Source organism: Sminthopsis crassicaudata, chromosome 1 (assembly GCF_048593235.1).
Source record: "Sminthopsis crassicaudata isolate SCR6 chromosome 1, ASM4859323v1, whole genome shotgun sequence".
Classification (NCBI taxonomy): Eukaryota; Metazoa; Chordata; class Mammalia; order Dasyuromorphia; family Dasyuridae; genus Sminthopsis; species Sminthopsis crassicaudata.
The window spans coordinates 408,401,864-408,423,283 of record NC_133617.1 but is presented as its reverse complement, the minus strand read 5'-3'; the positions used below and the strand labels follow the sequence as shown (position 1 = coordinate 408,423,283).

The following is a 21,420-nucleotide window of genomic DNA, read 5'->3' as shown; positions in this document are numbered from 1 at the left end:
GGGTTGGAGTAGGGAGAGACTGGACTTGAGCAGGCAGACAGGCAGAGCTACCAGCAGACTATTTCAGTAATCCAGGTGTGAAATGAGGGCCTGCTTTAGAATAGTGGCAGTATCACAGGAGACAAGGGGGCGCATTCTGGAACTGAAAAGGTGAAATCAATAGTCAGGGTAACAACTTGGATACTGGGGAGGCAGGGAAAGAAAGGAATCAAGCATGACTCTCAGGTTATGGGTTTTTATGTCTTTTATCTTATTTCTGTTTCACATTTTATTATGAACTTCTTTGGATTGTGAGCAAAAATTTAATTAGATCATCCCTGGAAATCCTAGGGCATCCATTTTCTTTTCTTAAAGGGATCCAGTTTCCATTTTACTTCCTAAAAATGCAGCTTACCTAACCTAGGTAATTAAACACTGCTAAAAAGCTTCCTTCATATTGTGAACATTTTTTTCTCTTTCTTAATAAATTTACAGTTCATTTTGAGCTTTCAAGAAAAGCCACATGAGGAACATTTGGAGGGCACCTTGACCTAGATTTCATATATAAAAATATCCAGATAAACAAACCCAGAGGGAGTAAGCAGAACCCAATGGTAAAAAATACAAGGTGGGATTAAAAAAACAAAAACAAAACTTGCCTTCGGTTTATTATAGGAAAAGCACTATGGGGTCATGGAAAGAGCAGTAAATTTTTAACAAAATACCTGGGTTTGAATCTAATTCTGCTGCTTACTAATTGTGTGACTTTAATTGGGCAATTCACTTTACCTCTCTGATACTCAGTGTTCTTTATCTGAAAAATGGGGTATATCTTTACTATTTATAGCATCATGAGAAATATGCTCTGTACACCTTTATAGCACTACACAAATGAAAGTCATTACTACTTATTTTCAAGTCTTTTCTACTACTTTGTATCTTTTTTTTAGTTCAATTCAACAAATATATTTAAAATACCTTTATTTACAAGGCTCTGTGGAAATATAAATATGAGCAAGAGAATATTTGTTCTCAGTGAATTTATAATCAAGTAGGAGGTTTTGATTCATGATGACTATGAGAGGGAATTTGAAATAATAAAAGCAGAAAGAAAAAGCTGGTTGTGAGGTTAGGGTCCTAAAGATGCCTATTGTGATTTTTAGCATGTTGAGTTTGAGTGACATACTCTTGGATGTTGGAGCTGCCCATCAGATAGTTGGAAATATGGCTAGGAACTCAGGAAGATCTACACAGTCTATTTCCTTGTCATTTTACTAAAGTCAGTTGCATATTTTATTTGATTTGCTTGGGGAAGGGTTGATAATATATAGCAATAATATTTTCTCCATCACCTTCTTAAGTCTAGACAAGGGATCATCAAATTATCAGGGATCAAATATAGCTCTTGCCTCTTTTAATAGGGCTTGTGAATGGTTTTTATATTTTTTAAATAAAGTTTTATCATATTAAAATATAAAAACTGTTTTTAACTCAGAGAGCTTGACAGGCCATAGTTTGCCTATCCCTGGTCTAGACAATTAAGAAAACAATCAATCAAGTCTTGATTTCCTGGGTCAAAATGTTCACATTGAAAATTTAACAAGCTCTTCAGAGCTCTTCAGAGTAAGTCTGAGCTGCCTCCAATCCACAATTGGCAAAAGCCGAGTCAAGAAGTAGAAATGGGTAGTATAGAAGAAGACAGGCTCATTGAGGTTCACTGACTTCTTCAGTGTTTCCTAGACTGAAAATGACAGAATTGCTTTTCACATGTTAGCCCGTAAATCCTACTTTCTTTGTATTAATAAGGAGGGCTTAAAAAGATCATTGGATAGGACAGTGCTTCATAGGATCTTTCCTGAAAACAACAGAGCTGACCACTGGGGGTAGCTACTGTTGGCACTTAGTCTTTTTTTTAATCCATAATTTATATATTTTTCTTTATCTTTATTTTTCTTTTCCTTGATTCTTTTATTTAACACTTTCTCCTTTTAGAGATCTTATCAGCCAACTTTCTGTTGAATTCCATGGGAGACTTGGTGAGGATGACAGGATTCCTTGATGTTTTTCAGCATCCTTCCAACCATCAGAGCCTAGTGACTGAAGAAATGTATGTCTTTTCTTCAGTAAACACTGAAATGAAATAGCCCAGAATAGTTTTTATTGTAGCCCTCACTCTCCATTTCTAAGAAACTTTTACTTAGGAAAGGGAGACTGAACTGCTGCCAACTAGTTCATATTCGGGTACATGGATAACCCCCTCACAATTCAAAAGTTTGTCATGATGAAATACCCAATATGTCGGGCTACATATTGGGTTGCAGAAAAGGGATTCTTTCAGGAACTTTTGTATTGCTGTGATACTCTCTTCTTTTTGCTTGCTGGGACAAGGAGGGAAGAATTGGAGATGGGAACATGCCTGAGAATCAGACAAGTGCTGTAATGGGAGTGTACCACCATGCCAGTTTTCCCTTTATGCTAGTGACAACTAAGGTTAGAGTAAGTATTCCAACATTCAGTGGAATCCTCCTCTCTATCTGTCTGACTCTCATTATCTATTGATGCTGCAGTTGTCTGCCTTTAACTCCTGGCCAGCAGTCAGGGCAGGGGGGGGAGTATCTTTCCTCACTTGCTTATTGCCTTCTAAGTAGATCTAGCCTCACGAGGGCAGAAATGGTTCCATTAACAAGTTGTCATTTTCATCTAGCTACAGATTACTTCCAAATCTGAATTTCCAGTTCCATTCTTTCTCCTCAATCCTAGTTTGTTTTGTTCAAATATTTGTTGACCATCTACACTTGATTCCTCTTTATGCTAGGCACTGGGGAATCAACTATAAAGAACATTCCCAATGAGCTTCTATTATAATGTAGTAACAATTTAGTATAATAATTCAACAAAGATTTAGTAAGTGACTATTAGATGGAAGCCTCATGCAAGATTCTAGAGATTAGAAGACAAAAATCAAAGATCTCTGCCTTTAAGAGGGTTATAGCCTATGAAGAAGAAAGGATATATGACCTATCTACAATTTGGTGTAATTTGAGCAGAGAGAAAATACTAATTAGAAGTGATGGAGTTTAGAATTCATACAGAAAGTGAAACCAAACCATAATAGCTTTTGAAAGAAGATAAGAATTCCAATAGGCAGAGATAAAGACTAAGTATTATTATAGGACAGTGCTGGAAATGTGGTAAAGAATTCTGAGCACAACTAGAAAACCAGTTTGAGTAGAGGGTAGCATTGTACAAGGGAAATAATAATATGAAACAAGACCAGGAAGGTAGGTCAGAATCAGCTTGTGAAAGATCTTTATTGCCTGTGTGAGGAGTTTGGGTTTTATTATAGAGATCCTGGGAGGCTATAAAGTATTTAAAGCAGGAGAGTAGCATAGTTAGACTTAAGACTTAAGAAGATTACTTTGATAGCTGTGTGGAGGAGGTATTGGAGAAGAAGGAGACTACTAAGTTTAAAAGTCTGTGAACCCACCTGTTCAGACTTATTTCCAACTGCATTATTTCACTTACATTCCAACTCCACCTAGCTGCTTGCTATTCTCCAACCATCTCTTATGTTCTCCCACCTTTGTACCTTTGTTCATGCTCTTCCTTCCCCATAAAATATAATTCCTTTTTCTCTTCTTGTTAAAACCCTTCCTCTCTCTTGAGTCATAGAATCTATCCTTGAGGTTCCCTCCCAGTGCTGTGAAGGACCTCTGTACAAACCATACCCCTCAAGAAATATCTATAATAACATTATCAATAAGTGATTATCCAGTCTCTGACACAAGAATTCCAAATTTAAAGGAAAGGAAACCCATCACCTTTGGTAGCACTTTTTATTCACATCAGATGTAAATTGTCTGCAGTCTAGGAGGAGTTTTTGGAGTATATCTAAGTCTCCTTCCCTGCAGTGGTTGTTACATTTCTGAGTAGGTGCTCCAAGTATCAAATTCATAACCTGAAATGGGCCACAGCTAGACTTTGGTAAACACTGTGTGCTTAATCTCTTGGTGACAAGGCTGTAGTCGGTGAAGATTAGAGAGAGAATGCATAGCAACATGGTCAAGTGGCAGGTTAATTTAGATCTGTTTCCTTTCCCTAAGTGAAGTAGTGTTTTGGAACTCTGGATAATGGGACATTCCACAAAGTACAATATTTTTATTCCCCATAGGTGCTTTTTGCAGCCTCATTCATACTAAGTGCTCAGTAAATACCATGACCAAGGACCTTAGTCCTTTTTTTGAGAAAAGTAATGTACCGAGAGAATAAGACCTTAGGCTTGCTAATTTTGATCATATTACTGTGACATGGTAAGATAGTATTAATAACACTGTTTGGGCTAATGAACCATTTTGAATTGATACTTGGGTAAGAAGGTATGCTTTGGAATACAGCTTGATGTATTGGAAAGGACAGTGGATTGAATTCAGTCAGTTCAATGCCCAGTCTTGTTTCTTGCCTGTATGATTTTAGACAATTACTTAACTCCTTTGGGTATCATTTTTCTAATCTCTGAAATGAAGAGGTTAGACTAGATAGACTACATAATGTCCTTTCCAGATTTAATTTAGCGCTACAATTCTATGAAGTAGAAGACAAAGCTTCTGGTGCCATTTTAAGGTGAGGAAAAAGTGAGGATCTCAAGCTATAAAATTTACATGCCAGTTAGTGTGTCAGTCTATAATAATGATGATTTTACCCCCGTAAGGAATTAATTCTGTAATTGGGGATATTACTTAACTTTACAAAGTACAGTGATTCATTGTTTCCATTTTTTTTTTTTGTTGTTGTTATTTGTTATAATGATATGCATTCTACCCTTTGCTTCTCAATTATTTTCTTTATTGGTTCAAGCCTTTATGCAGCCTGCATGATGCACAACTTTCATTAGATGCTGTTGCCTAGCCATTTCGCCCTTCTCTTTGAATATAGAACCTTTTTGAGAAAAGCTTGCCCATAAACACAATTGCTATCATCATTCTCTTTATACCAAAATCTCTTTTGCCGACCAACATCCTTTTACTAGTGTGGGGCATGTGTGTATATTGGTATAGAAGTATGCAAGTACTCAGATCAGTTCAGGAAGAATCCCTAGGGCTAATACTGTGATATTTCCATTTTTGGGTCCACTACCGTCACAGAATCTCAGGTGTTACAAAGAATTTGAGAATTCTTAACAGGTTTTAGTATTAGATTTGCGCCCCCCCCCTTTTATGTTTCTCTTTTGTTAGATCTATTCTATGGGCCATTGAGCAAGACAAGAGGCTAGTCCTAAATTAAAAGGGTAATTGATTTCAGTTCCTTTTTATCAGTTAAATGGTAGGAAATCATAACGTGTGCAACCAGGCCAAAAATAAAAAAAGCATCAATATGGCCTTGTACAGTTCCTTCTTTTACAGGAACAAATTTAGTACTAAAACTGGAGCTTTCCTCCCCACCCCCGGCCTTCCTCTCCACAGTTATGAATTTCTAGGTACCATTCTTCAATGGAAAGAGTGTATACTCTTTTCAGAAAGAAAGCAATATTTTCTTTACTTTTGTTTTTAGATTCTAAATTTATGTTGATACCATTTAAAAATAATTTCTGAATACAGTTTTCACTGTATAATATGATGTGATATTATATATGATACAACATAACATACCAATATAATTATTTCCCTTCTTCTAACCAATGAACATTTTCTTGTAAAAGAAGGTTTGGGGTGGGGGGAGATCTTCAGCAAAACTATCCATTACAAAGCTTAATCTGAGTGTGCAATGTCTAGGAAGATTGTCTTTTACCCTGTGTGTGGGTGGGTGGGGCACATGTGCACACCCTTAGTACCCAGCACAGTGCCTAACACGATAATAAATGCTAGTTGGATGACACAGTCTCCTGTTCTTGCAGAGAAAGGAGAGAGTTACATTTTCTCATTTCTTTTCTGAGACCAAACTTAGTCATTATAATTACACAACATTCCATTTGTTATGTTAGAAAGCAGTATTTTCAGACATCACTTACCCGAAGAGTGTGTAAAAAAGAATCTTTTCTATTAAAATTTTATTCAGACGGCTATCTCACTTTAACCATTAGAGTGTATCAAAAGTAGCTGGAAAGGAAAAGGAAGAAGAGAAAGGAAGTGATGTGATGGAGTATGTTATTATTCTTATTACTGCTTGTCACACCTTTCAGTATGCTGGGAACACATGGAAATTAAGCAAAACAAATTGGAAGGACAGAGTTTAAATTAAAAAATAAGCCACAAGCTGACATTTAAAGTGCTCAAGAATTGTTCATGTCATTATTTGATATTTCCAGGTAGGTTTTCCTTTTTTCTGTGTTAAATAGCAACTACTATATGTGAATTAATAAACTCTGCTGCAAGCTTCTGTCAGATTAATCACAAAAAAACTCAACTGTTTTGTGTTTTCATTTATATTAATTTGTCTTTTCATAAGAGTTCCATTCTTACTGGTTCTCTGCAGCTTAAATTTTTTTTTTTCTTTTTGGGAAGTGAGAGCTAAATGATTTCCTAATGCCCTTCTCCCTAGGTTGTATGGTACTGGTAAAAAATCTCTAGCAGAGAATTAGTAATATGCTAGGATTTTAATGTTCATTGGCATCCTTTTTGCTTAGAAGTGGGAAAAGAGTTTGTATGTACAAATGTGTGGATGTGTTCAGTTCAGTAATTTTTTTCAGTCATATCTGACTCTTCATGACCCCATTTGAGGTTTTCTTGGCAGAGATACTAGAGTGGTTTGACATTTCTTTCTCTAATTCATTTTACAAATGGGAAAACCGAAGCAAATAGGGCTAAATGATTTGCTCAGGATCACATAGCTAATAAGTGGCTGATACTGGATTTGAACTCAGAAAGATGATTTTTCCTGATTCCAGGCCAAGTTCTACTGTGTTGTGTGTGTGTGTGTGTGTGTGTGTGTGTGTATGTGTGTGGTTATGAGAATGTATATATACTGGTATATAGGAATGTATATTTATAGATTTACACTTACATATACACATATGTATACACATACACACATATATGTGTGTATATATGTATATGTATATATGTGCATAGTGCCCACTCTTTTATTTTGGAAAATTAGACCTATATCCAATTTGGATTTTATATTTAACTGTCCCAATACCTAATATGCAGATGACCTGTCCTTTAGACCTTTGCATGTTGCATAGACAATAGGACTTTTAATGCCCTTCTAAATCAGCAGCCAAACATATTAAATAAAATTGGTCACCCTTTTTTCCAACATATATTCCTTCAGTAAGTATCATTTTGTGCTTTCATTCTGACCAAACACAGAATCTCTAATTTTCCCCTTATCTTTATTTGTTAGAATTATACTTCTGGCATCATATATGGAACCCATTGCTTCTTTGAAGGGTTAATTAGAACATTACTTTTTCTCTTGCCACAGCAGTTTAATTCCCTTATTGCTCCCCTATCAGTCTCTTTCAAAAGATAATTATTTTTTTTAGGCAGTTCACAGTAAAGAGTCAGAGCAAGAAAAAAAAAAAAGTTCTGACACATTAACCTTGAAAGAGAGAGACGATTTCAGTCATTTCTGTTAATATTTTAGCAAACAGTAAATAACAGCTAAAGTATTTCTCGGCTTCATTATAAGTTTGTTTGCCCATGTTTTGCACTGGACAGTACCATAGAATTTACCATATATTATTAGTGAGTGCTCCCTCTACTAATGGGGCAGCTAGTTTGTACAGTGGATTGAATGCCAGGCCTGGAATCTGGGAGACTCTTGTTCCTGAGTTCAAAAGTGGCTTTTAGACACTTACTAGCTATGTGATCCTAGGCATGTCACTTAACCCTGTTTGCCTCAGTATCCTTATCTATAAAATAAGCTGGAAAAGGAAATGACAAACCACTCCAGTATTTTTCCCAAGAAAACACCAAATAGGATCACAAAGAGTCAGACATGACTGAAAAGGACTGAACAACAATCCTATAATGATAATAGTTATCAAAGTGCTTCATACATGCTGTCTCATTTGATCCTCATAGTGTTGTGAATTGGCTGCTATTGTTATCCTGATTTTACAGAGGACACTAAAGCTAACAAAAAGTGAGTTACCTACTTAGGATTAGACAATAAATGATTGAGGCAGTTTTTGAATTGCAATTTGTCTTGACTCTAAGTTCAACTTTCTACTTATTATGTTACTCTGCTATCTTTATTGGAGAAGATTATACTCACCATAGCTTCTCATCCTGTGTTATTTCTGTTTATAATCTTCCCATGGAGGCTTCACATGGATACTCAAAACTTTGGAGGCTTTTCTCTAAGACTTTGAATATTCCGTGTATATTGTTAGATGGGCAGTCCTCCAATGGGCAGTCCTTCTCTTTCCTATCTTCTTGACCCGTGATTGGCTCTCTTGCTTTGCCATTTATCTATTTGCCTAATGATACATTATGGTTGCAAGTCAGTATTACATATATTATAGTTTCCAAAAAATTCCAAAAAAATTTCCTAAAATCCAAAAAATAATAATGATAATAATGTAAAAGCTATATTTATGTGACTCTTTAAGGTACAAATTACTCTATATGTATCATTTGCTCCTCATGCTATTGTCTCCATTTTATGGATGAGGAAGTCAAAGCTGAAAGTAACTAAGTGACTTGTTCATGTGATACAATGAATTTGAAAGACCTGAATTTGAATTCTGCCTGTGTTCAATAATCTTCATCAATGGAGAAATTTTTTCTTTTAATTGGTCCTGTAATTTTAATCATAGGGAGAATTCCTAATGAAGAAACTATGTGGTTCTTTTGAAAGAATCATTGTTGATATAATGTGATGGAGTTTATTTACCCCACCCTGCCTTCCAGTTCCCATGGATTTTGAATTAACTGTAATTTTGATTCTTGTAAAATGTTAATATTTTGTGATCTGCTGTGATATGACATCATTGGGGAAAATTGATGTTAAAAAGGTTGGGGTTTTTCATGTCTGTATACTGAGGCTCTGACTAGGATCATTACAAGTGTGTTCAATTTCTTTAATGCAGTTCACTTTCATCTAAATATTCAATTATTGGTTCATCTTTATTATTTTTTAAGTTCCCATATATGATACATACACTAATGGACTAATAAAGTGGCTACCTTATGTACGGGATTCCATTATATCTATGGGCAAAGTGCATTCTTTATCCACTTTGTTTTTCCTCTGTGATTTGCTAGGTTAGTCTCATTTGAGTGACTGAAGATCTCATTGAGGAGTTCCTATAATGTTATGAGACTTGATGCAATCAACACAATGCTATCTATTTTCAAGTAGGAATATTTGGAGAATTTTGGTAAACTATCCCATGACAATGGAAATCAACTGTGAGGAGTAACGTTTTCTCTGTTTGAACTTTTCTTAATATTAAAGATGTATTGTTTTTGTTATCAAAAGTTCATATACACAGATAAAATAATCTCTTGTCAAATGTGGAAAAGGGTATTTTTGGTCAATATTTGTTGACTATTTTTCTTCTTCTTGATTTGATTTGTAACTATCTTTTAGGGAGTCTAATATAAGCCAGTTTCTATCCTGTGGTAGTATTGGTTAATATTAAGATTTTTGAAAGGACTTTTAGAAAATGTAATTCTAAAATTTGGATTTGAAATGTATGTGACATTCACACTCATAAATTCATTTAGAATACTTGAACTGATAAAATAATGTTAGTAGAAGATTAGTGTGACATTAATTTTTGAATTAAAGTACTTTATTATAAATGTACATTTGAATTTATGAAGTACTTTAACATGCATTATTTCACATGATTTTTATATTTATCCTGTAAGCTAGGAAAGGCAGATATTGTTCATATTTTATAGAAAAGGAAGCTGATACTTGTTAAGTGACTTGTTGAGCCATGTGACTAGGAAAGAGAAGAGCCATTGTTTTCTGGTTCTGGGTCTTGTGTAATTTATATTTCACTAAACTATTCACTAAACTAAAGGTATAAAGATAGTATCATATCATGTAAAGAGTATTAGACTCTCTCAGTCAGGAAGACCTAGATTCATTATCTGCCTCTAACAGAAGCAGTGTAGCCTAGGTAAACCATTTCACCTCTCTCTGTCTGAGGTTAGGTCTTATAATCTTTATGTGCTTTAAAATTTCTCTACTAAAGTCATTTATGTTCAGAAGGAATGGGTTGGTACACAGCGGCCTTTATCATGCATGTATATTGGTGGATAGAAAGCTGATGAAATCCCAGACCCTTTTATCCTAGAGCTGTTCTTCACACATTTATTGCTTCCAAACCTACCAATGAAGGGACATGAAGCATTATCCCTATTTTACAAATGGCATACTGAGGAACCCAGAGCTTCAAATAAAATTAACTAAAAGAAAGTTTTCCTATTGGAGTAAGATTAAGACTGAAATTTTAAAATAAAATCCTATTTTGACTCATCTCATAGAAAAGTGAATTCAGCAATGGCTTATATAGAGGACTTTTTAAAAAAGGTATTTGTTAAAGGGCAGAGATAGTTTCTTTTGTTTTATGTACATCTTTCTGTACCTCTGATACACATGCAATAGATATTTCATAAATCCCTTTTAAATAACTCATGGCAAAACGTATTTAATGTTAAGTACCTATCTGATTATCTCATAATTTTTTTAAAAAGTATTGTTCTCACACTTGAATTTACACATTGAAATAAGTATCTAATAATCAAATTAGTATTAGACCTTTTAAAAATTCTATTAGTGTTTATTTATTTATTTATTTTTATCTCAAACTTAAATTGTTCCCAAGAGGAATTTATACCTACTCTTATCAGTTAGATCTGAGAGGGAGCATGTTGAAGTCCAGATGTGATGGTAAGCAAGGAGAAGGTACAGAATTCTAGCATAGTAGTAGATCAATATAAAATATTAATAGAAACTTCCTGGACTTCCGGCCAAGATGGCGGTGTGAAGGCAGACAGCTGCTTGAGCTCCGTGTTTTCTCTCAGAACTTACTTCATGACAAGCCTCAGAATTAATGCTTGACCAGAAAAAAAACTCACAAATAATTACCAACAGAAGATATCCTTGAAATTTGCCAGAAAAGGTTTGTGTTTGCTTGGGGGAGGGGACGAACAGAGTGGGCGCAGACTGAGGGCAGGCAAGCCAGAGCGAGACAGGCAGCTCACACAGCTCAGACCAGAGGGGGAGGGGTACGATCTCTGCCGTTTCTGCAAAAAGACTTTTACCCCAGAGTGGATACTCTGTCTTGGCAGCAAGCCAGGAGCAGCAGAGAAGGTGTCTACACCAGAGGTAAAGAATAAAACCCCCAGAAAGCTAGTGTCTCTTTGACCGGGCCACCCCCACCCCCACCCGGAGTGACTCATTGTGTTCTTAGAGCCTCAGAGCACAGACAGCACAGCCATCACTGTCCTGCTAGTGCCTCACTGCTGTCTCCCACAGTCTGTAGAAGAAGCCTGCTAACACCATCCAGCCCCATTTCCCACCTCCCCCCCGAAACAAACCAATTGTTTCTCTGGTCAATGATTTCCACTCTGACAAAATGAACAAAAAAATTTAAAAGGGCTCTAATCATTGACAGCTTCTGTATGGATAGAGAGCAGACTTCAAACCCTGAGGAGACTAAAAGCAGACTGTCTCCAGAGGAATCCCTTAAGGGAGATATGATCTGCTTCTCAATACACAAAACTCTCATAGAGGAAATCAAAAAGGCTCTCACAAAAGAGCTAGAAGAGAAATGGGAAAAGGAAAGGGAAGCTTGGCAAGAGAGTCTGGAGAAGTCATCCCAGGCATTTAAAGACAGAGTGGATAAAGAAAACAAATCATTGAGAAATAAAATTAGTCAGTTGGGAAAAGAAAATAGCTCTCTAAAAAATAAAATGGATGAAATGGGAAAAAAATTCCATAGAAGAAAAACACTCACTTAAAAACTCAATTGGACAATTACAAAAAGATATAAAAAAAGTGAGTGAAGAAAAGACATCATTGAAATACATACTTGAACAAGTAGAAATGAATGACTCAAGGAGAAACCAAGAAGTAGTCAAGCAAAACCAGAAAAACAAAACAATTGAAAAGAATGTCAAGTACCTTATTGGAAAGACAACAGACATGGAAAACAAATCCAGGAGAGACAATTTGAGAATAATCAGACTCCCTGAAAAAAGTGAGGAAAAAAAGAGCCTGGACACTATTTTCCAGGAAATTATCAAAGAGAACAGCCCAGACGTTTTGGAAACAGCGGGTAAATTAGACATTGAAAAAATTCATCAATCACCTACTGAAAGGGACCCTAAAATCAAAATGCCAAGAAATATAATGGCCAAGTTCAAGAATCATCAGATGAAGGAAAAAATATTGGAAGCTGCTAGAAAAAAGCAATTCAGAGATGGAGGAGACACAATAAGGATAACCCAGGATCTAGCAGCGTCCACATTAAAGGAACGAAGGGCCTGGAATATGATATTCTGAAAGGCTAAGGAACTTGGTATGCAGTCAACAATAATTTACCCAGCAAAAATGAGCATCCTTTTCCAGGGAAAAAGATAGACATTTAACGAAATAAATGAATTCCATCTATTCTCGATGAAAAAAACAGATCTACACAAAATGTTTGATCTTCAAATACAGAACTCAAGAGATTTCTAAAAAGGTAAAAAGAAATCTTGAGAACTATATTTCTGCCATAAAGATATGTAAAGAACACATGTATAATTTGTCCTAGAAACCAGAGGTGGAAAGGACAATATATCATAAAAAAGGGTAAAGTGGTGGTACTATATCTCATGAAGAGGCAAAGGTAACCTATTATATCTGAGAGAAAGAAAGGAGGGGGATGAACATAGTGTGTATCAATTGGCATATTCGATTTATGATGAAACTTTTTCCACTTCATTGAAAAGTGAGAGGGAAGGAGTAAGCTAAGGGGAAGGCAATACAGAAATTGTGAGAAAAAGGGGTAAAATAGGAAGAGGAACTTTAAGGTGGGGGAGGGATACTAAAAAGGAAGGGCTGTGAAAAAGCAAGTGGTGTTCACAAGTTTAATACTGGGTAGGGGGGGTAAGAGGGAAGGAAAGGAGAAAAGCATAAGCAGGGGTTAACAGGATGGCAAGCAATATAGAATTAGTCATTCTAACCATAAATGTGAATGGTGTAAACTCTCTTATAAAGAGGAAGTAGTTAGCAGACTGGATTAAAAGTCAGAATCCTACTATATGTTGTTTACAGGAAACACACCTGAAACAGGGTGATACATTCAAACTAAAAGCAAAAGAGTGGAGCAGGATCTACTATGCTTCAGGCAAAGCCAAAAAAAGCCTGGGTAGCCATCCTCATCTCAGATCAAGCAAAAACAAAAATTCATCTAATTAAAAGAGATAAGGAAGGGCATTATATATATTGCTAAAGGGTAGCATAGATAATGAAGCAGTATAATATTAAACATATACTCACTAAATGGTTCAGCATCTAAATTAAGAAATTAAGAGAGCTGCAAAAAGAAATAGACAGCAAAACTATAATAGTGGGAGATCTCAACCTTGCCCTCTCAGAATTAGATAAATTAAACCACAAAATGAATAAGAAAGAAGTCAAAGAGGTAAATAGAATACTAGAAAAGTTTGATATGATAGATCTTTGGTGAAAGCTAAATGGAGGCAGAAAGGAGTACACTTTCTTCTCATTAGTTCATGGAACCTATACAAAAATTGATCATATACTAGGACATAAAAACCTCAAAATCAAATGCAGTAAGGCAGAAATAGTAAATGCATCTTTTTCAGATCACAATGCAATGAAAATTACATTCAATAAAAAGCCAGGGGAAAATAGACCAAAAAATAATTGGAAACTAAATAATCTCATACTAAAGAATGATGATTGGGTGAAACAGCAAATCATAGACACAATTAATAACTTCACCCAAGAAAATGACAATAATGAGACATCATACCAAAATGTGTGGGATACAGCCAAAGCAGTAATAAGGGGAAGTTTTATATCTCTAAAGGCCTACTTGCATAAAATAGAGAAAGAGAAGGTCAATGAATTGGGCTTACAACTAAAAATGCTAGAAAAGGAACAAATTAAAACCCCCCAGAGAAATACGAAATTGAAATTCTAAAAATAAAAGGTGAGATTAATAAAATTGAAAGTTAAAAAACCATTGAACTAATTAATACAACTAAGAGTTGGTTCTATGAAAAAAACCAACAAAATAGACAAACCCTTAGTAAATATGATTAAAAAAAGGAAAGAGGAAAAATAAATTGATAGTTTTAAAAATGAAAAGGGAGAACTCACCACTAATGAAGAGGAAATTAGAACAATAGTTAGGAGCTAATTTGCCCAACTTTATGCCAATAAATTCGATAACTTAAATGAAATGGAAAAATACCTTCAAAAATATAGCTTGCCCAGATTAACAGAGGAAGAAGTAAATAATCTAAATAGTCCCACTTCAGAAAAATAAATAGAACAAGCTAGTAACCAACTCCCTAAGAAAAAATTCCCAGGACCAGATGGATTTACATGTGAATTCTACCAAACATTTAAAGAACAACTAACTCCAATGCTATATAAACTATTTGAAAAAATAGGGATTTAAGGAGTCCTACCAAATTCCTTTTATGACACAGACATGGTATTGATACCTAAACCAGGTAGGCTGAAAACAGAGAAAGAAAATTATAGACCAATCTCCCTAATGAATATTGATGCTAAAATCTTAAATAAAATATTCACAAAAAGACTACAGAAAATCATCCCCAGGATAATACATTATGACCAAGAGGGATTTAGACCAGGAATGCAGGGCTGGTTCAATATTAGGAAAACTATTAGCATAATCGACCATATCAATAACCAAATTAACAAAAACCATATGATCATCTCAATAGATGCAGAAAAAGCATTTGATAAAATCCAACATTCATTCCTACTAAAAAACATTTGAGAGTATAGGAATAAATGGACTATTCCATAAAATAATGAGTATATATTTAAAACCGTCAGTAAACATCATATGTAATGGCAATAAACTGGAACCTTTCCCAGTAAGATCAGGAGTGAAACAAGGTTGCCCACTATCACCATTACTATTCAATATTGTACTAGAAACGCTAGCCTCAGCAATAAGAGCTGAGAAAGAGATTCAAGGAATTAGAGTAGGTAATGAGGAAATCATACTATCACTCTTTGCAGATGACATGATGGTATAGTTAGAGAACCCCAAAGACTCAGCTAAAAAGCTATTGGAAATAATTCAGAACTTTAGCAAAGTTGCAGAATACAAAATAAATCTATTTTTATATAATACCAACACAATCCAACAGCAAGTGATACAAAGAGAAATTCCATTCAAAATAACTGTCAAGGGGAAACTAGGTGGCGCTGTGGATAGAGCACCAGCCCTGAATTCAGGAGGACCCGAGTTCAAATGTGGTCTCAGACACTTAACTCTTCCTAGCTGTGTGACCCTGGGCAAGTCACTTAACCCCAGCCTCAGAAAAAGAAAAAAAATAAAATAACGGTCGATAGTATAAAATAAGGAAAGTCGGGAATTATATGAGCAAAATTACAAAACACTTGCCACAAAAATAAAGTCAGATTTAAATAATTGGAAAGACATTAAGTGCTCTTGGATAGGGTGAGAGAATATAATCAAGATGACAATACTCCCTAAACTAATCTATTTATTTAGTGTTATACCAATCAGACTCCCAAGAAACTATTTTAATGACCTAGAAAAAATAACAACAAAATTCATATGGAAGAACAAAAGATCGAGAATTTCAAGAGAAGTAATGAAAAAAAAAAATCAAATGAAGGTGGCCTAGCTGTACCTGATATAGAACTATATTATAAAGCAGCAGTCACCAAAACCATTTGGTATTGGCTAAGAAATAGACTAGTTGATCAGTGGAACAGGTTAGGTTCATAGGACAAGATAGTGAATAAAAATAGCAATCTAGTGCTTGACAAAACCCAAGATCCCAACTTTTGGGATAAGAATTCATTATTTGACAAAAACTGCTGGGAAAACTGGAAATTAGTATGGCAGAAACTAGGCATGGACCCACACTTAACACCACATACTAAGATAAGATCAAAATGGGTCCATGATTTAGTCATAAAGAATGAGATCATAAATAAATTAGAGGAACATAGGATAGTTTACCTCTCAGACTTGTGGAGGAGGAAGGAATTTGTGACCAAAGGAGAACTAGAGATCATTATTGATCACAAAATAGAAAATTTTGATTACATCAAAATAAAAACCTTTTGTACAAACAAATCTAATACAAATAAGATTAGAAGTGAAGTAACAAATTGGGAAAAGATTTTTATAGTTAGAGGTTCTGATAAAGGCCTCATCTCCAAAATATACAGAGAATTGACTCTATAAGAAATTAAGCCATTTTCCAGTTGATAAATGGTCAAAGGATATGAACAGACAATTTTCAGATGATGAAATTGAAACATTTCCACTCATATGAAAGAGTGTTCCAAATCACTACTGATCAGAGAAATGCAAATTAAGACAACTCTGAGATAGCATTACACACTGTCAGATTGGCTGAGATGACAGGAATAAATAATGATGAATGTTGGAGAGGATGTGAGAAAACTGGGACACTGATGCATTGTTAGTGGAGTTGTGAAAGAATCTAACCATTCTGGAGAACAATTTGGAATTATGCCCCAAAAGTTATCAAACTGTGCATACCTTTTGATCCAGTGCTACTACTGGGCTTGTATCCCAAGGAAATACTAAAGAAGGGAAAGGGACCTATATGTGCCAAAATGTTTGTGGCAGCTCTTTTTGTAGTGGCTAGAAACTGGAAAATTAATGGATGCCCATCAATTGGAGAATGGCTGGGTAAATTATGGTATATGAATGTTATGGAATATTACTCTTCTTTAAGAAATGACCAACAGCATGAGTACAGAGAGGCTTGGAGAGACTTACATCAACTGATGCTGAGTGAAATGAGCAGAACTAGGAGATCATTATACACTTCAACAATGATACTGTATGAGGATGTATTCTGAGAGAAGTGGATATCTTTAACATAGAGAAGAGCTAATCCAATTCCAATTGATCAATGATGGACAGAATCATCTACACCCAGAGAAGGAACACTGGGAAATGAGTGCAAACTATTAGCATTTTTTTGTTTTTCTCCCTAGATTATTTTTACCTTCTGAATCCAATTCTTCCTTTGCAACAACAACAACAAAATTCGGTTCTGCACATATATTGTACCTAGGATATACTATAACATATTTAATATGTATGGGAATGCCTGCCATCTAGGGGAGGGGGTAGAGAGAAGGAAGGGAAAATTTTGTAACAGAAGGGATAATGTTGCAAAAAATTACCTATCCAAAAGAACCACTTGAACTGGGGGAACAAAAATCTTTCAACATAGACTATTGACTTGCTTCAGTTCATTCCATTAGAATGAAGAGGAAGAACAAAGCTCATTATGTGTTTGGCCAAATAATATTAATTGACTTTTATAGTCATAGTATTAAAGTATGAGATGGGTAGGAATGATTGTCTTTAAATTTTTTAACCTAACATATTATCTAACATAATATATTGGGATATTTTTCGTCTTGTTAAAATCAATTATTATCTGATTTCAGAGATCAGTTGGGGCAATGGTTGGTAACCTTATTTTGTATCATAAGCACTTTTTTGGAATTTTAAGAAAGCCTATGGACCCTTTCTCAGAGTAATGAACTTTTAAAATATAATATAAAATACATGGAATGATAAAAGAAACCAACTATATTGAAATATATATATATATTGAAGTTGAAAACAGATTTTTCTCAAGACAAACTCTTAAGTTAAGATCCTTTTATGTAAAAGCAGCCTTGAACTAAGGATGAATTCCGCCTATGGTATCATATATCTTCAGTATTGTAGAACTTAATATCTCCAGAAGGAGTCTATATTATTCTTGTTAAATTGTAGCTTTTAGAAAGTTATTTCCATGTATGAATTAAAATTGCTTCTTTGTAATTTCTATCCATGTCATCTACTTTGAAGAACAAAACAAATCCAAGAATGATAGCTAGCACTGCACTTCAAGGTTTACAAAGCACTTTATAAATATTTTATCCCTCCAAAGGTCTATAAAACTTAGACCCTTTGATCCAGAAATGACATTAGAAATTCTGTATTCCCAAAGAGAGCATAAAAAGAGGAAAGGACCCACATGTGCAAATATGTTTGTAGTAGCTCTTTTTGTGGTGACAAGGAATTGAAAATTGATGGGATCTCCATCAACTGGGGAGTGGCTGAACAAGTTGTGGGATGTGGATGTAATGGAATACTATTGTCCTATAAGAAAAAATAAGTAGGAGGATTTCAGAAAAACCTGGAAAGATTTATATGAATTGATGCTGAGTGAAATGAGTAGAACCAGGAGAGCATTATATATAATAACAGCAGTACTGGGTAATGATCAATTATCATAGATTTAACTCTTCTCAGAAACATAGTGATTCAAGACAATTCCAATAGACTTGAAATGGAAAATGCCCTCCATATCTTGAGAAAGAACTGTGGAGACTGAATGCAAATCAAAATACACTTTTTATTTTACTTTTATTTTGCTTTTTTCTTTCTTTTTTTCCTTTTGTTATATTACTTTTATAATAACACCATTACTAAGAAACTATGTTTAAAATGATTGTATTGTATACCTTATATTATATTATATTATATCATATTATATTGTATATCTTATATTAGAATGTTTGTTGTCTTAGGGAGAGGGGAAAAAAAGGAAATGAGGGAGAAAAACAAAGAAAAAGGGCTGATATTATGAATAACATGAAAGGGCTGAGGAAAAAAAAGGAAAAGGAATATTTTTTCTTTTTGATTCTCACAATATCCCTGAGAAGAATGTGGTGTTAGGATTTTCATTTACACATGAAGAAACTGAGGCAGAAAGGTTTAAATGACTTGCCCTCGATTGTATAGTCATTAAGTATCTAGAGTAAGATTTGAAATTAGGTCTTCCTGAAACTAGGTCCAGGATCTGATTCACTGTACAATCTTGCTGCTCATATGATAATCCTTCAAATACTATTTGGTTGCCCTTAGTCTTGTCAAGTCTAAAACCACCCATTCTTTCAGTTGATCTTCATATGCCATGTCAAAACCTATTTCTTTCCATTTGACCCAATATGGCAGTTTGAATGCCAAATTGGTGATATCACAGTTATTTCCATGGTAGCACACTGTGATGTCCCAAACAAAGAATGGTGGCCTTTTTGTAGGATAATGCAGAGAAAGCAGACTGCTTAGAGAAAAAAGAAAAACAGATTAGTAAAAGCAGGTGATCTGTGGAATTTTATATACATTTTTTATTTTTTAAAGGTTTTTTGGAATAGGAAAGAAAATTTCTGATTAAAATTTTCCTTTGTACTCAGTACAGGTGAAACTTGAGGGGAAATTAGATATAATCCTGGTTTGGACTTTGGAATTGCTAAGAGTTTATACTACAATTTTGCCATCTTTATTCTAGTGGAATAAACTTAGTGAGCTTAATTAAAGTTCAGTATGTGATTTATAATCCTGATAGATTTTGTTCCTAATCTGTTTTTAAACTGACATGCAATTTATTGTAATACTTACAAGGGAGTTGAAGACTAAACTAGCTTCTGAGTCTTATTACTACTTGATGCTTCTCTAGGAAGTGTCTTGGGAAACTTTTTTTCCTTTCCTTTTGCAAATTGGAGATATTTATATTTTTATATTTTTTATATTATATTATTATATTTTTCACAGTAATCTAATAACATCAAGTGATTAAAAAACCCAAACTATCTTCATTTTTAAAACTGATATTTTGTTCTAATGGAAAAGTGCTGAATAATGACTTATGTTTATATAGCATTTTAAAGTTTTCAAAGGATTTTCACATACATTTTCTTATTTGATTTTCATAACATGTCCTGCATCATTTTCCCCATTTTACAGGTGAGGAAAGAGAGGCACTGAGAAATTGTGACTTGACCAAAATCAGAGGCAAAAAAATGATTGTGTCAGGATTATACCTAGGTCTTCTTCATCCTAGCCCAGATTCCTTTTTTCATTACATCATGTTCCCTTAAGGGGGTTGCTGAAGATTTTACTGCTTTGTCCTGGGAGGATGAGTGGAAGAAAAAAAACAAAGAATCCAACTTCTTTCCAAAGCAGTTAGGTACTTTAGATAAAAGTTTCTCTCCAGATGAAGTGATTATTGTATAGCATTATTACTAGGTGCTTCAATTAGGGTTGAATTAGAGAAGGCAGAGGTGTTAAACCTCAGAACTTGGAGATACATATGATTTCCCTGGGGAAAGCTATGCCTTGCTTTCCAAAGAAATTTGCCTGAAAGGATGCATTAGTTTTTATTGGACTTTCCCCGAGTGTGTGTTTGCTTTGCCTTTTAAAGTTATTTGACAATTTTATGGCAGAAATGTGCAATTTTGGAAACAAGGTGTGTTTCTTTCTCCATTTTATGTAAATTAGTTTGATCTATTTCATTTTCACAAAGGCATGGGGAACATTAGTTTAATATTCCCTTTGTGGCACTAGAGTTATTGGTGCCTTTCATTGCCCTTTGCTTTGAGAGATTAGACATAACCCAATCCACAAAACTTGCTACTAGTGGAAAGTTCTACTTTCTTTTGAAGATAAAGCATAATGGAAGTCTCATTAAACTTTGTATGTCAGCTGAGGAAACATAATTGGTTTTATCTGACATAGGAACCGCTGCTTTTCATGTTGTGCTAAATAATGTCTTCTGTTCATCATGAACAGATTGTAAAAATAAATGAAAATATTGTTCTGCTCAGTAAAAGAAAAATATACTGAACTTAATTCACCAATTTCTAAAGTTGAACATATTTTTCTCCATGGTAAAAAACTTTGATTAACAGAAAAAAGGGTGCTGAATTCTTCTACTTGCTTAGCATTTTTCATTCATCTGTAAAAACAACAACAAACATCTAGTATACTATCATAGATGTTGGTGATTTAAGAAAAAAAAAGATAGAAACCAAACAGTTGCCCATAAGAAACATTCATTTTATCAAAGAGAAGAAAAAAAAATATATATATAGGTGAGTTTAAGTACTATCAAAGTATATAAAGCACCCTTGAGGGAGAGGTGGTATCACTAACAAATGGGAGCAAGACTTTTCCTCGGAGTTGCACATGACATGAACCTTGAAGGAAGGGAACTTGAGAGTTTAAAAGGCAGAGGTAGAGGAGGGAAAGCAATCCAGCCATGTGGGATAATCTCTGCAGATAGGTGGTTCTAGAGGTCCTTTAATTTTTTTTTTTTCTTACTTTATTCTTTTCAAAATTCTAAACTATTAGAAATGCTTTGTCTTCTCCTTAATACTTTTCACACAGATTCTAGCCATAAATACATT

At 34.5% G+C, this 21,420-nt stretch overlaps 1 protein-coding gene across 2 annotated transcripts in view; it reads left to right on the top strand.

Annotated features, from left to right (window-relative positions):
• Positions 1 to 21,420, top strand: part of LOC141550000 (guanine nucleotide-binding protein G(q) subunit alpha) — a 396,434-nt gene that overhangs the window by 111,565 nt on the left and 263,449 nt on the right. Inside the window, exon 1 of one of the 2 annotated variants that reach the window (XM_074280107.1) lies at positions 19,249 to 19,334. The exons of the other annotated variant lie outside the window; for it this stretch is intronic. The gene's annotated coding sequence lies outside the window, so the exon portion shown is untranslated. Of the gene's footprint in view, positions 1 to 19,248; positions 19,335 to 21,420 lie in introns of those variants that run through there. 2 annotated transcript variants of the gene reach the window in all.